General features: G+C 43.9%; 1 long non-coding RNA gene across 1 annotated transcript; it reads right to left on the reverse strand.

The window, feature by feature from the left end:
• Positions 1-559: 559 nt before the first annotated feature.
• LOC134928632 (uncharacterized) lies at positions 560-5,741 on the reverse strand. Its single transcript, XR_010177958.1, has 2 exons — positions 4,283-5,741; positions 560-3,054 (listed from the first exon to the last, which is right to left on the reverse strand). It is a non-coding gene; the product is annotated as an uncharacterized LOC134928632 (long non-coding RNA).
• Between the last annotated feature and the right edge of the window lie 9,316 nt (positions 5,742-15,057).

Raw genomic sequence — 15,057 nt, forward strand, 5'->3', positions numbered from 1 at the left:
CTAGGAATAGCTGTGAACAGTACCCCTTGCCTCTCTGAGCCAGAGGCACCTGTACGACCACTCCTGTGGACAGGAGGGAATGTGCCACCGAATGCAGAGTGTTTGCCTTTGTCGGGTCCAGAGGAACATCTGTTAGGCAAAATCGATGAGGGGTACAATTCTTGAAGGGTACGGCGTAACCCCGAGTGACGACTCCCCTTACCCAGGTATCTGAAGTGGTCTTCAACCATTCCTAGGCAAAACCTAGAAGCCGGATCCCCCGGAGGGAGGCCCGCCCCGTCATGCGGCTGGCTTGTCAGTTTTGGAAGCAGGCTGACGGGCAGCCCAGGCTTGCTTCGGTCTGGGCTTTGCAGGTCTGGAAGCACGAGCTTGCTTTACGCCTGTGCTTTACCTGGAGGACGAAAGGGCAGAGGGAAAGTACTTTTAGCCTTCTGTGTGGAAGGAGCCGTACTAGGTGTCTTGCTGTATAGAACTAGGGTGTGTGAGATTGCTCAATACATTCTGCGCTCACTGTTGCCCAGAACAGGCTTACACTTTAATGCAGCAAAACAAACAACACTTTTATGTCTCAATAGTAAATAATTTATTAGTTCTTATAGTATTTTCGTCAGGTATTAATACATAATCATAAATATAGGTATAATATCAAGAAACTACATCAATATCTTACCGAATATTGTAGCGTCACTTGAGCACTCTGGATTGGGGAATCTCAAGACGATCGTCTCAAGGGGAAATTCGGTATTCACACGCAGCACGTCTGCTAGCGTCTCAGGTGGATTCCGAAATTCCCCTAACATTCCCCGTCCTTTATACAAAACTAAAAACACAATCTATCCATATATGGGTACATTCCGGGGGTTCTGAAACATCTTATCTAACTAAAAATGACAACATGAGTCCTTGTCTAAACTGAAAATAACAACATGAGTCCTTGTCTATAACAACATGAGTCCTTGTCTATTCTAAGAATCCTTCTTCTAGAACATCTTGTTTCATGAGACAAACACCCTTGCTATTCTCTTGTCATTATATGGCATAGTTATTGCGGCACAAAATGGAAGTCAGTCAGAAAACCCCACTCTCACCCTTTCATATCACACTCGTATCACAAACGGCCCTTGACTGATTCCAATTATAACGCATAACTTGCCATTACAACCTTTTGTCGTTTACAACATATGCGGTAAAATACCACACAGTTCCAAATAGATAAAATTATTATTATTATACACAGTATGAGAACAGGATGTATCAGAAAATTTAGCATATTGGATGCAGACGGAGAATATCCAGTAAACAAGTCCCACCAATGATGAGAAGTTGCATCCTGGACATCAGAACCAATTTTCTGTAATTGATCAGCAATTATTGTTGTTGTCACTTGATGAGTTACAATAGATTGATTTAGATATTTGATATGATCTTCAATAACTTTGGATTGTTTCATAATTTTATGTAGTTTATCTAACTTCAAATCCCATTGGGGAATACTTAAATTTTGTGGACTCCAATATTTTGTAACATGTTCTTCACGGTCAGCATACAATATAAATGTCTCATTTTCCCAGGTTAAGGAACTAACATTACTAATATATCCGGAAAATGGAACTACCATTCCAGGTATGGCTGGTGTATCAGTTACCAAACATACTTCCTGTGGGGCTACCTCCATCATCATTGTATATGACAAAGGTAAAACTATCCATTTACATAAATTTACTCCATTCTCTAATAAGCAAGGTTCATAAACTGCAGATTGTACTCTACATATCTTGCCTTGTAAAGTGGGTGTACAAATACTCAAATCATGAGTTCTATTATTCTCATCTATATATTCTCCTTTCATAGTGGGGAACCAGTACCATTCTCCACCAGATGGTCCTAACAACAAAGGCATTACAATATATTTACACATTTGCATAACTTTGGTTACATTATACATACCGGTAGTTAAAATACCTTGGCATACGGTGTCATTACAAATCATTTTAGCAGCTTCCAAGTGTATCCAAGCGTCCCTGGACACACTTGTATTAAAAATTGTTCTCCATACTTGTTCATTTCCGGTCATTAGCATAGTTTGCATAACGCCTTTTTGTTGTTGCTCATACATAGTCTGTAGTGTACAGACGGTCCAATTTATAAATTTAGTAATGTTGGTATCAAATCCAACAGCAAAATCATTACTTGCATTAATTAGCTGGTTCATTAAAGTATCTATTCCAGCCGATATTTTGGCTGGCTCAAAAATAGTAGGCATCCATTTTGCTTGTAATGTAAGTCCGTCATTTAATTTACTACCGGCGTTATGCATCCTATTGGCTAATGTTTCAATATCTATTCCATTTAATACTCCTGTTAGAGTCCCATATCCTCCCAACAATGTATCATACTAGGCACGTCGTTGCCGGGATATACATTGTCTATTATTGGGAGGGAAAACAACTTATGTGACTAACACAGTCTTTTGAGCTTGTGTACCTACATTTTCACATGTAGATGGTAATCTTTTAACATGTCCAATATCGATTCGTGATGCATTGATATCAATAAACATTAAATCTTGTGCCCACCACGTTCGATTTTTTATTTCAGTAGCATTATGATATACCAAAATTAAAACGTCTTTTACGGCTAACCGAAATGTGTTGCTCCTTGTTTAGAACAATTCTTATATTCTTTATTCTTCTCTTCTTTAGGGAGAAATCGGAACCTATAAGGTTTGGAGCAGCAACTTATATTTGCTGCAGCATTAATTGTGATATTGCCTTCTGACTGATGTAAGGCAAATGTAGGTCGATATCTGTTTCTTTGTGGATCAGGCGGTCCAGCCCACATCGTTCCTGGAATTGTTATATTTACTATATTAGTACAGCGCTGATTGGCCTGACAAGTGAAATTATCTTGGGTTCTTGGTATGGTGGCATTGTTCCATCCCCACCGTACAGTATGCAACTCTCGTTTCTCTATCTTCAATCCAGGTGTCCATGTACTAGAGGGGACGACCAATAATACAATTCCAAGGATTCCAAGACTGAGCCTCACGACAATCTATAGGTACAAAATCAGTGTAAGTTACTCTCGCAAATAACATTTTTCTTGAGGTACATATTCCCATTTCTCTTGTCCTGGTTTCATTATTAAGAGTACTCTGTCTTTTCCCACAGCTATAACCTCAGACGGTTCAGGCGGCCCTTGAGGCTTCTGTACCCAGATTTTTGCTCCTACATTCACAGTGTTAGATGAACCAAAACCTTTGTCTCCTCGAACAGTAAGTTCGGTTGGAGCTTCTCCCAATTGGATAGGCTCTATCAAAATGGGTATTATTAACAATTGTGCCACTCGGTCCCCTTCACAGATTACGCAGGGGTCTGGGCCCAAATTCATCACAACTATTTTAATTTCTCCTTGATAGTCGGGGTCAATTACTCCTCCTATCACTATTATTCCGTTCTTTGCCATACTAGAACGGGTTGACAACTGTCCATAATGATTAGAAGGCATTTTGCAACCTATCCCGGTAGGTATAACCTTAATTCCATAAGGAACAATAACATCAGGGTTTATAGCATACATGTCCAACCCTGCCGACATGGGCGTAGCTCTGTACGGTTCTATCGCCTTTTCATGAATTTTCCAATAAATAAGGCTTTCTACTTTATGTGCTGCCTTGATTGATAAATTGGGGGTCAGCATCCTCATCAGAGGAGTTGTGGATTCTGTCAATGGTCGGTTATTTATTATCTGTAAAGATTCTGAGATATTATCTCTCTATTGCCCAAACTTATCAGATCCATTAACCTTTTTCAGAGTGGATTTTAATAATCCATTCATTCTTTCTATTAACCCTGCCGCTTTTGGGTAATAAGGTATGTGGTACAACCACTCAATATTATGCTCAAGAGCATAATTTTTTACTTGTTGTCCTGTAAAATGGCTACCATTGTCTGTTTGAATCTGTAAGGGCATACCATAATATTGTACTATAATCTCAAGTGTCCTAATAGTACTCCATTGTGTAGTAGTCTTACAGGGGAAAGCTACCATTAATCCTGAGTATGTATCTACTGCTGTACATGCAAATTTACACCCTCGACTTTCTGGCAGAGGTCCAATAAAGTCCATCTGCCAGATTTGTCCAGGTAACTTACCTCTTCCAATATGGCCCATTACAGTATGGGGCACTTCCCTCTTTTGGGAGTGTTGACACAAGGGACACCGTAAAATCACAGATTTCACAATGTCCAATGTGAGGGGAATACCCCTTTCTTGCGCCCACCTGTAAGTTGCCTTTTCTCCCAGATGTCCACTCTTTTGGTGTGCCCAAAGGGCTGTACCCTGCAACCATGATTCCAATTCCTTCGTCTCTCCTGCCACTGGCTCATGAGATGACTTAGCAATGGCGGCTTGTGAATTAAACAAACGTTCAAGTGAGTCTAATGGTACATGTGCATCAACAGTTACTTTTGTTTGTTTAGTGATAACTTCAATGTCCTCCCAGACTTCCTTTCCCCATAACTCTTTCCCATGAATTTTCCAATCATGTTTCTTCCAGCTCATCATCCATGTGGCTAATCCATTGGCTACTGGCCATGAATCAGTATAAATATTACATTCACCTCCAATTTCCTGTCTAAGGGCCAAATATACTGCAAATAATTCAGCATATTGGCTACTCTTTCCTTCCCCTTCTATTTCTAATGTCTTAGACATGCGGGGATTAAACGCAACTGATCTCCACTTTCTTCTTCCGGCAACATAACGTGCAGATCCATCTGTAAACCATGTGTGACATTGAGATTTGTCGCTTAACTCAGTATAAGGTTTACCCCATTTTACTGGTGATTCTTCCAGCTGTTCTTGAGGAGAAGCTGTACTCACTCCATCTACTGGAATATCTGCAATTTTTTCATGTAAGGATGCCACACCTCCCTCTCCCTGTTTTGCCCTTTCTGAAATATACCATTTCCATTTTATAATACTCTGTTCTTGGGCATGCCCTATCCTATTTGACTTTGGATTAGACATGATCCATTGCATAATTGGTATGCGTGGTCTCATCAATACAGAGTGTCCTATTGTTAACTGTTCAGTATCCACTAATGCCCAATAGCAAGCTAGTAACTGTTGCTCCAAAGGAGTGTACTTCTCTCCTGCATCGGGTAATTTTCTGTTCCAAAATCCTAGTGGCACTCTCTTGCCACTTTGCTTTTGCCACAGTGACCAAGTAGCATATTGTTCTTGTGCTGATACATGTAATTCTACCTCTCCATCTTCCATGGGCCACAAATCTATTGCTTGTTGAATTGCTTGCTTGGCATCTTCAAATGCCTGTTGCTGTTCCTCCCCCAAGTAAATGCATATTTCTTGCGTGTCACCTTTCGTAAGGGGGAAAGTAACTGTCCTAAATGAGGAATATGCTGCCTCCAAAAGCCAAACAGCCCAATATAAGATTGGGTTTCTTGTTTGTTTTTGGGGGTAGGGAAATCTAGGATCTTCTGCCTGGCTTTAGGGAGGATTTCCCTATGTCCTTTATTCCACTGTATCCCCAAAAACTTCACCGCTTGTGCAGGTCCCTGCACCTTGGCGGGATTAATCTCCCACCCTTTATTTTTCATGTGTTCTATTAACAAGTCTAATTGTTCTTTGACCTGTTCTTCAGTATTTCCTTGAATCATTATATCATCGATATAATGTGATATCTGCATATTAGCTGGTAACTTGAATTCATCTAAATGTTCCCCTACTACCCTCTGGCAGATTGTGGGACTGTGTATCCATCCCTGCGGTAATCGGCAAAAAATGTACTGCCTGCCCATCCAAGAGAAGGCAAACTGGTCTTGTGCCCTCTCTTCTATAGGTATAGTAAAGAACGCATTGGCCAGATCTATTACGACATACCAGGTCCCTGGATGTACCTGTATTTGTTCTATAATAGTTATTGTGTCCGGTACCGCGGCTGTCAATGGGGGTGTATATTTATTCAGTTCTCTATAATCCACAGTCATGCGCCAGGAGCCATCGCTCTTTTTCACTGGCCATATCGGATTATTCCAAGCAGTAGTGGTATATTGTATCACTCCTGTATCCATTAATTATTTAATGGTTTCGCTTATTATACGATATTGTTTCATTGCAATTAATTTAGTTGCAGGTGGGACATGTACTGGGGGCATTTTTACTTTTCCCACCACAATAGGTCTGGCCTGAATACAATTACTTCTGACTCCAAAACTAAATTTTCCTGTATCTAAATAAAGGGTCAGTCCTTTTAAAACATCAATACCTATAATATATTTTCTAATGGGTACTATTAGTACACTGCATTTATTAATAGGTAAATTTCCTATTTTTAGAGGTATTTCCACCTGTACCCCTTCAGTTACTCGACCCCCCAACCCTGCAATTTTAATTCGGGGTCCTTTAAATCTATTGGGATTTCCATATATTAGGGTAGCCTCCGCCCCTGTGTCAATTAACGCGGGGACCTCTTGTACATTGCCCCGTGACCAATGGATTCCTAATTTGACATAAGGTCTCTCATCATGACGAATCCATACAGGGGCTTGGCTGGCTACCTATGCAGCACCCTCTGAATCTTCCTGTTCCTCGGGAGGAGCAGTAGGCTTCAAACGTGTTGCTACTTTAGCGGCAATATCCTCCCAGGGATATAATTTTTCAAACATCTCCCAGTCAGGCAATTTTCCTCCCTTAATTGCTTTTTCTTGATCACTAAATTCTTTTACCTTTTTCTCACTGGTATTCCCTGCAAAAGAAATTTTCTTGCCTGACAAAAATTTTTGCTTATACAATTTCCATAAATAGGGAGTATCTTTCCCATCTATGGTTTCTTTATCTATTCCTGCTTTCAAAAGAGCTTGGAACATTTCCCGTCTGGATACTCTATTATCTGCATTGCCGGTTTGTCTGTATCCCTGTTCTCCACTCCCTCCTCTAGTGTTTGACTCTGCTCTATCCCTATTCCATTCTCCCATGTCCTGTAATTCCCGCATCTTATCGATTACATCTTCCCATCTTTGATCTGTCATAGAAATTAATAATGTCAGAACCACTGGCTTATATGCAGGGGGAGCTGTCTTCACGAGCCTAGCCCGAGCTGCTACTGAAACCCTTCCTTGTAAATATTCAGCGGCTTCTTCTAAAAGCATAGCGGCTTTCATAGCCTCTTCCTTACATCGTTGAATACACCCTCTGAGGGTTGTCCATGGTTTGTCAGAGGTAGGTATCTCATCAGTGTACCGGGAATTTACCCCATATGCAACCACAGTTAAGAGATTAGTTTGTACTTGAGCATTACCATCTCTTGCGAACCATAACTGTGCGTCCCTCATAATTGTCCTATCTTTAGATAGAGTTCCAAATTTTGCAACATCTTGTCTATCTACATCAACCCCTCCAGCGCCATCCTCTACCAAATGGACCAGCCAGGTAGAGACGCCTTCCCCGGGGCGTTGTGAAAATTTGGTCAATAGTTCCATAACTTCATTTTGAGTGAAATCTTGCAGTATCACTTTCTCTTTGAGGACTGCCTGCCCTCCACCTTCTGCAACCTCAGTTAATTGCCTGCGCGAGACAGGACAAGCATTTGCCCCAGGAGGGTCAATGACAGGATTAGGAGGATCCCATCCCCCCTTGTCCTCTCCCTCCTCCTCACTACTACTATCCCATACATCACAATCCCATGTATCAGGATCCCATTGAAGATCGGCAGAAGCAATAATTGCTCGTACTTTTCGGGTGTTTACCCTTCCCTTTCTTTTTTTATATTTGTTCTGGGCTACTTTAACAGCAGCCTTCTCGGCAACAATCTGATATTTCTGGGCTTTTTCTGATAACATCTGATTGCTGCACTGTAACAATCCTATCTTTCCTTGTTGTTCAATTACTGTTTGTTCTATATCTAAATAACGTGATTGTAACTGCTCATATCTTTGGTGCATTTTACGGTATGCTGATACTAGTATCCAGCACCGTCTTCCCAGCGCCATTACATCACCTGCCTTGGCAGGGAACCCCTCAAGTACATATACAACATCGAGGGGTTCTGCACGGTATGCTGATACTAGTATCCAGCACCGTCTTCCCAGCGCCATTACATCACCTGCCTTGGCAGGGACCCCCTCAAGTACATATACAACATCGAGGGGTTCTGCATTCTTGAGTTTACCATCCCATGATTCTGCTAAACCTGACGTTAATAACTCCTGTGCTATAATATTGTAGGGACTTTCAATCCACCCTTGGACGGTGATTTGCTCCGCTCCAGCCTTTTTTTCCTTACGAAACATCCTTACCGTGCTATGTTGTTATATATCGGCGAAAACTTGGCAACCTGCCAATTGACAAAACTTTGAACAGAGGTAAGTCTGGCCAGGACCCACCACTGTACAAAAGCGTTTTACACTATAAGTATCCTACACCGAGATATAAGAAAACATAGATCCTGCCGACTACGCCAAAAATGTCTTGCTGTATAGAACTAGGGTGTGTGAGATTGCTCAATACATTCTGCGCTCACTGTTGCCCAGAACAGGCTTACACTTTAATGCAGCAAAACAAACAACACTTTTATGTCTCAATAGTAAATAATTTATTAGTTCTTATAGTATTTTCGTCAGGTATTAATACATAATCATAAATATAGGTATAATATCAAGAAACTACATCAATATCTTACCGAATATTGTAGAGTCACTTGAGCACTCTTGATCGGGGAATCTCAAGACGATCGTCTCAAGGGGAAATTCGGTATTCACACGCAGCACGTCTGCTAGCGTCTCAGGTGGATTCCGAAATTCCCCTAACATTCCCCGTCCTTTATACAAAACTAAAAACACAATCTATCCATGTATGGGTACATTCCGGGGGTTCTGAAACATCTTATCTAACTAAAAATGACAACATGAGTCCTTGTCTAAACTGAAAATAACAACATGAGTCCTTGTCTATAACAACATGAGTCCTTGTCTATTCTAAGAATCCTTCTTCTAGAACATCTTGTTTCATGAGACAAACACCCTTGCTATTCTCTTGTCATTATATGGCATAGTTATTGCGGCACAAAATGGAAGTCAGTCAGAAAACCCCACTCTCACCCTTTCATATCACACTCGTATCACACTAGGTAGGCATGCTGTTTTAGCAGTAGCCAGATCAGCCACAATCTTATTGAGGTCTTCTCCAAAGAGAATGTCTCCTTTGAAAGGAAGAACCTCCAGGGTTTTCTTTGAATCCATAGCCACCGACCAGGATCTCAACCAAAGGATACGCCTGGCCAAGACGGATGTAGTAGCAGCCTTGGCCGCCAGCACCCCGGCATCGGAGGCCGCCTCCTTAAGGTACAGAGAAGCCGTGGTAATATACGAAAGACATTGTCGAGCATGCTCAGAAGCATTAAAAGGTAACTCCGCCTCTAGCTCCTGAGCCCACTCCTCAATAGCTTCAGCAGACCAAGTCGCTGCAATGGTTGGCCCATGCACCGCCCACGTTAGGGTGTAAATTGCTTTCAAACAACCCTCCACACATCTATCCATCGGTTCCTTCAGAGAGGTGACGGTAGTTACTGGCAGAGCGGAAGAAACTACCATGCACGCCACATGAGAATCTACTGGCGGAGGAGTTTCCCAATTTTTACAGCCAACATTCTCTTATTTGGTGTGAATTTCGTCCCCGGATTTTCCCAGGATTCCTGACGTATGTCAGCCAGGTGTTGACAATTAGGTAATACTTGTTTAACCACCTTCTTATGTTTAAATCTGTCCGGCTTTTTAGAGACAGCCTTAGGCTCAGGGTCATCAGACACCTGAAGAATGAGCCTAATTGCCTCAATAAAATCAGGGACATCCACCATTGACTTTCCTTCCCCATCAGAAGCATCGGAGTCAGTGTCTGTGGGATCAGTTTATGCACCATCCTCCTTGTTAGGTGCGGCGGTCTTCGGCCGTGCCCTGACTGAGCAGCGGTCACGGCCGCCGCGCCTCTCTCCTTCCCTGTCCCCTGCACGGCGCCTAGCAACGCCAGGACGCCGTTCGCACGATAGCCGCCGGGTCCCTGGCAACGCAGGACGCCGTGCGTGCAGGGCCGCCGGGTGCATAGCAACGGGGACGCCACAGGTGGACCGCGTTCCCCGTTGCTAAGAATAGTTAATTAGGTTGCTCGTGCAGCAGGGCAGCTGCACGGCAACTAGTAATTAGGGTCTGGGGGCTGGTCCTGCTGGCCCTCCTGTTATTGGCCAGCAGGGCCTTTTTATGTGAGCCAGCACACTGCAGCCCCGCTGGTGATAGCTTCTTGTATGCTGTTCCTGCCTTGCAGAACTCTTTTCCTGTCAGCCGTGTTTGGTGGATCTTGCTCCCTGCCCTTTGGCACTTTGGAGGTCCGAAGCCGGTCCTGGGAATCCTTCTAGTTCTTGCGAACCTGTTTGTCATCTGGGGTTCTCGCCCGGTTTCGTGAGTAGCGGCTTCTGCCGCGTGTTGCGGCCTATGCCGCTTAGTGTTTACTTTACTGTGAATTGGTGCATTTGCGGAGGTTTCCGCTTTCACTGTCCTCCCCGGAACTCGGCGGTGCCGTGTAGGGGAGTGGACAGTGGTTTCTTTGTAGTTCTTTTCCTTTGGCGGCGTGCCGCACATACGTTTAGTTTTTAGGTAGTTTATAGCCCCTAGCGTGGTTGTTTCAGTTAGAGGTCCCCTTGTTATTACCCTGTCTCAGTTCACGCCTTGTCTCTCTTTAAGACCTGAGGGGGCATCGGAGTTGGGCAGACCTAATCCGTCCTTCAAACGCGGCTGCCATGGGCCAAAGAAACCATAGTCGTTCAGGCGTGAATTGATAACACGGGTAAGACACCGGAGGTAGGGTGCTAGGGGCTATTTCCTTCCCATTTCCCAATCCCAGCATTCCGTCTTGGTGCTCAGGACTCACTACATAAGATCTCCCCTGTCCTGAGCATCAGGATCGTAACATTATCACCAGCCCACAAAAAAAAGGGGGGGGTTTAATTTTTTCCGTTGTATTGGTGGGCCTAGAAATTCGGCCTCATGAATCCGGCAGGTTTAGGGCCAAACCCCAGTCAGCTTTTGGTTAACCAAATACAGGAATTAACACAGATGGTTCAGGACCTTACTCTTCGGGTGAGATCGCAGGAAGATCTTTTGCGAGCCTCCCCGAGTATGGTTCCAGAACCAAAGATGCATTTACCTGACCATTTTTCGGGTAACCGAAAGGATTTTTTTAATTTTAAGGAAGCTTGTAAGCTTTATTTTCGTTTAAGGCCCCGTTCCTCTGGTACTGAGTCTCAGCGGGTCGGGATTGTGATGTCTCTACTTCAGGGTGATCCACAGACCTGGGCGTTTGGGCTAAGAGCGGATGATGCTGCTTTGTTATCAGTAGACGCCTTTTTTAAATCCTTAGGCCTCTTATATGACGACCCAGATAGAGAAGCATCAGCTGAGAGTCACCTGCGTGCCCTTAAGCAAGGCAAAAATCCAGCAGAGGTGTATTGTACCGAATTTCGCCGTTGGTCGAACGACTGTGGCTGGAATGACCCGGCCCTGCGCAGTCAGTTTCGCCTCGGTCTGTCGGAAGTGATTAAAGACAGTCTCCTTCAGTACCCCGCTCCTGAGACTCTAGACAAACTCATGGAGCTCGCTATTAAAATTGATCGTCGTCTCCGAGAGCGGAGGGCTGAAAGAGGAACAACTTTTAGGCCTAATCCATGTGTATATACTTTTCCTGAGGACGTCGAGGAGCCCATGCAAATGGGTCTCTCCCGGCTGTCCCCAGAGGAAAGAACCAGAAGGTTAAGTTCTGGTCTTTGTTTGTATTGTGGTGGTAAGGGACATATCGCACGTAACAAGCCGGGAAACGCTCTGACCAAGTGAATTGTGAGGGGGTTCACTTGGGTCTGCAGTTAATCTCCTCTAATAATTCTCTATTAGTTCCGGTAAAGATTTCCTTTGACAGCCTCAGTTCGTTGGTGTCGGCCTTCGTCGACAGTGGAGCTGCAGGAAATTTTATGGATTTAGCTTGGGCTAAGGCTTTAGGCGTTCCACTGATACCCTTAGATAGACGTATCACCATGCACGGCTTGGATGGGGGTCCGCTTTCCAATGGGGTTATTACTCACCGCACACCTCCAGTATTGCTGACAGTGGGGGCCCTACATTCAGAAGAAATAGAGTTTTACCTTACACATTGTCCGGCAGTTCCAGTAGTTTTGGGTCACCCCTGGCTTGCCTTTCATAATCCCACCATAGATTGGCGGTCTGGGGAGATTTCCCAATGGGGTCCTTTTTGTGTTAAGGAGTGTATTTCCCATCCTGTTCGTGTTGTGGCAGTTACCCCAGAACTTATTCCTCTGGAATATCAGGATTTTGCTGATGTGTTCTCCAAGGGAAATGCGGACGTTCTGCCTCCCCATCGGTCCTATGAGTGCGCTATAGATTTAGTTCCCGGGGCCACTTTACCTAAGGGGAGATTATATGCCCTCTCCGGGCCAGAAACCACGGCTATGGATAATTATATCCAGGAAAGCCTGAAAAAAGGCTTCATTAGGCCTTCGAAATCTCCTTTGAGTGCAGGATTCTTTTTTGTTGAGAAAAAAGATGGGTCGCTCAGACCATGTATTGATTTTCGGGCTCTGAATAAAATTTCAGTTAAAAACACCTACCCTTTGCCTTTGATTTCAGTACTTTTTGATCAGTTACGCTCTGCCGTTATCTTCTCAAAAATCGATCTTAGAGGAGCTTCCAGTCTCATCCGAATAAGATCTGGGGATGAGTGGAAGACGGCTTTCAGTACACAGTCGGGTCATTATGAATACCTGGTGATGCCCTTTGGGCTGTCAAATGCTCCTGCGGTATTTCAAGACCTCATCAATGATGTTCTTCGTGACTTTCTTGGAAAGTTCGTTGTCGTTTATTTAGACGACATTTTGATTTATTCTGAGTCTATGGAACAACATATTACCCATGTGCGTCTGGTTCTTCAAAAACTACGGGAGAATAATTTATACGCAAAACTAGAGAAATGTGATTTTCACATCACGGAAGTGTCCTTCTAGGGGTATATTATTTCTCCCCAGGGATTTTTCATGGAACCGAAAAAACTCCAGGCCATCCTTAATTGGGCGCAACCCACAAATTTAAAAGCAATTCAGCGCTTTTTAGGGTTTGCAAACTATTATAGGCGGTTCATTCATACCTTTTCTGATTTGGTCGCTCCTATAGTAGCATTGACTAAAAAAGGAGCGGATCCTTCCAATTGGTCGCCTGCAGCCGAGTCTGCCTTTCGGGCCTTAAAGCAGGCCTTTGTCTCGGCTCCTGTTCTCAGGCACCCTAACCCGGAGCTCCCCTTTATAGTCGAGGTAGATGCCTCAGAGGTTGGAGTGGGGGCTATCCTATCTCAGGAAGATCCGGAGTCTCAGGAATTACACCCTTGTGCCTTCATGTCCAGGAAATTCTCCTCCGCAGAATCCAACTATGACGTTGGTAATCGAGAATTGCTGGCAGTTAAATGGGCTTTCGAGGAGTGGAGGCATTGGCTGGAGGGAGCTAGGCATACTATTACAGTGTTTACTGACCATAAGAACCTGCAGTATATTGAGTCAGCTAAACGGCTTAATGCTCGGCAGGCACATTGGGCATTGTTTTTTACTCGTTTTAGGTTTATTATCACCTTCAGGCCCGGTTCCAAAAATACTAAAGCTGATGCCCTGTCACGTTGTTTTCTTCCGGCTCACAATAACCATCCTGCTACTACCCCCATAGTTCCATCATCTGTCATCCGGGCAGGCCTCACACAGGATTTATTTACTCAGTTAGTCCAGCTTCAACAGCAGGCTCCTAAACCGACTCCTGCTGATCGTCTCTTTGTCCCTGAATTTCTGAGAGGCACTGTTTTAGCTGAGTTTCATGACAACAAAGTCTCTGGTCATCCAGGTATCACTAAGACCTTGGAGTTAGTCTCTCGCTCGGTGTGGTGGCCTAGTCTTTCTAAAGATGTAAGGGAATTTGTCCATTCCTGTCAGGTTTGTGCACGGCATAAGGTTCCTCGTTCATTGCCGATCGGGCAACTCGTACCTTTAGCCGTTCCTCTCAGGCCATGGTCACATATATCCATGGATTTCGTGGTGGACCTTCCTCTTTCAGCCGGATTTCGAGTCATTTGGGTGGTAGTAGATCGTTTTAGTAAGATGGCTCATTTCATTGCTCTTTCCCGATTACCCTCTGCTCAAGGGTTGGCAGTCTTGTTTCTCCGTCATGTGTTCAGGCTCCATGGGTTGCCCAGGGATATTGTCTCTGATCGGGGTCCGCAATTCATTGCTCGTTTCTGGAAACGTTTTTGTGCCTCATTAAATATGAAACTCTCTTTAACATCTGGGTACCATCCACAATCTAACGGACAAACCGAACGAGTTAACCAGTCATTAAAACAGTATTTACGGTTGTATTCGGCCAAACTCCAGAATGATTGGTCTGAATTTCTTCCGTTAGCCGAATTTGCTTATAATAACTCTTGTCATTCTTCCACCAAGGAGTCCCCATTCTTTTCAGTCTTTGGCTTTCATCCTAGAGCCAACTCTTTTTTTCCTCATTCTCCAGTCTCCTCGTTGACCTTAACCTCCCATCTCAGAACAATTTGGAGAAAGGTGCACCTTGCCTTGAGAAAAGCTGCCTTCCGAGAAAAGACATTTTCTGATAGGCTCCGACGTCCTTGCACTTTGAAGGTGGGAGATAAGGTATGGTTGTCAACTCGCAACATCAAGCTCCGACAACCTTCGGCTAGAATTTGGGACCCAGATTTATTGGACCATTCCTTATCATTAAGAAGGTCAACCCAGTTGCTTTTCGGCTACGCTTGCCGAGATCTCTCAAAATTGGCAATACTTTTCACTGTTCTCTTTTGAAACAGTATTTTTCTTCCAGGAGATTTCCTCGGAGGACTTCCCAGGGTAGATCTCCGGTGGATGTTCAGGGGCAACAAGAGTTCTTGGTGGAGAAGGTTTTAGATTCTAAGCTTTCTCGGGGTCGGCTCTATTTT

The sequence above is a fragment of the Pseudophryne corroboree genome, chromosome 5 (assembly GCF_028390025.1).
Source record: "Pseudophryne corroboree isolate aPseCor3 chromosome 5, aPseCor3.hap2, whole genome shotgun sequence".
In the NCBI taxonomy this organism is placed as follows: domain Eukaryota; kingdom Metazoa; phylum Chordata; class Amphibia; order Anura; family Myobatrachidae; genus Pseudophryne; species Pseudophryne corroboree.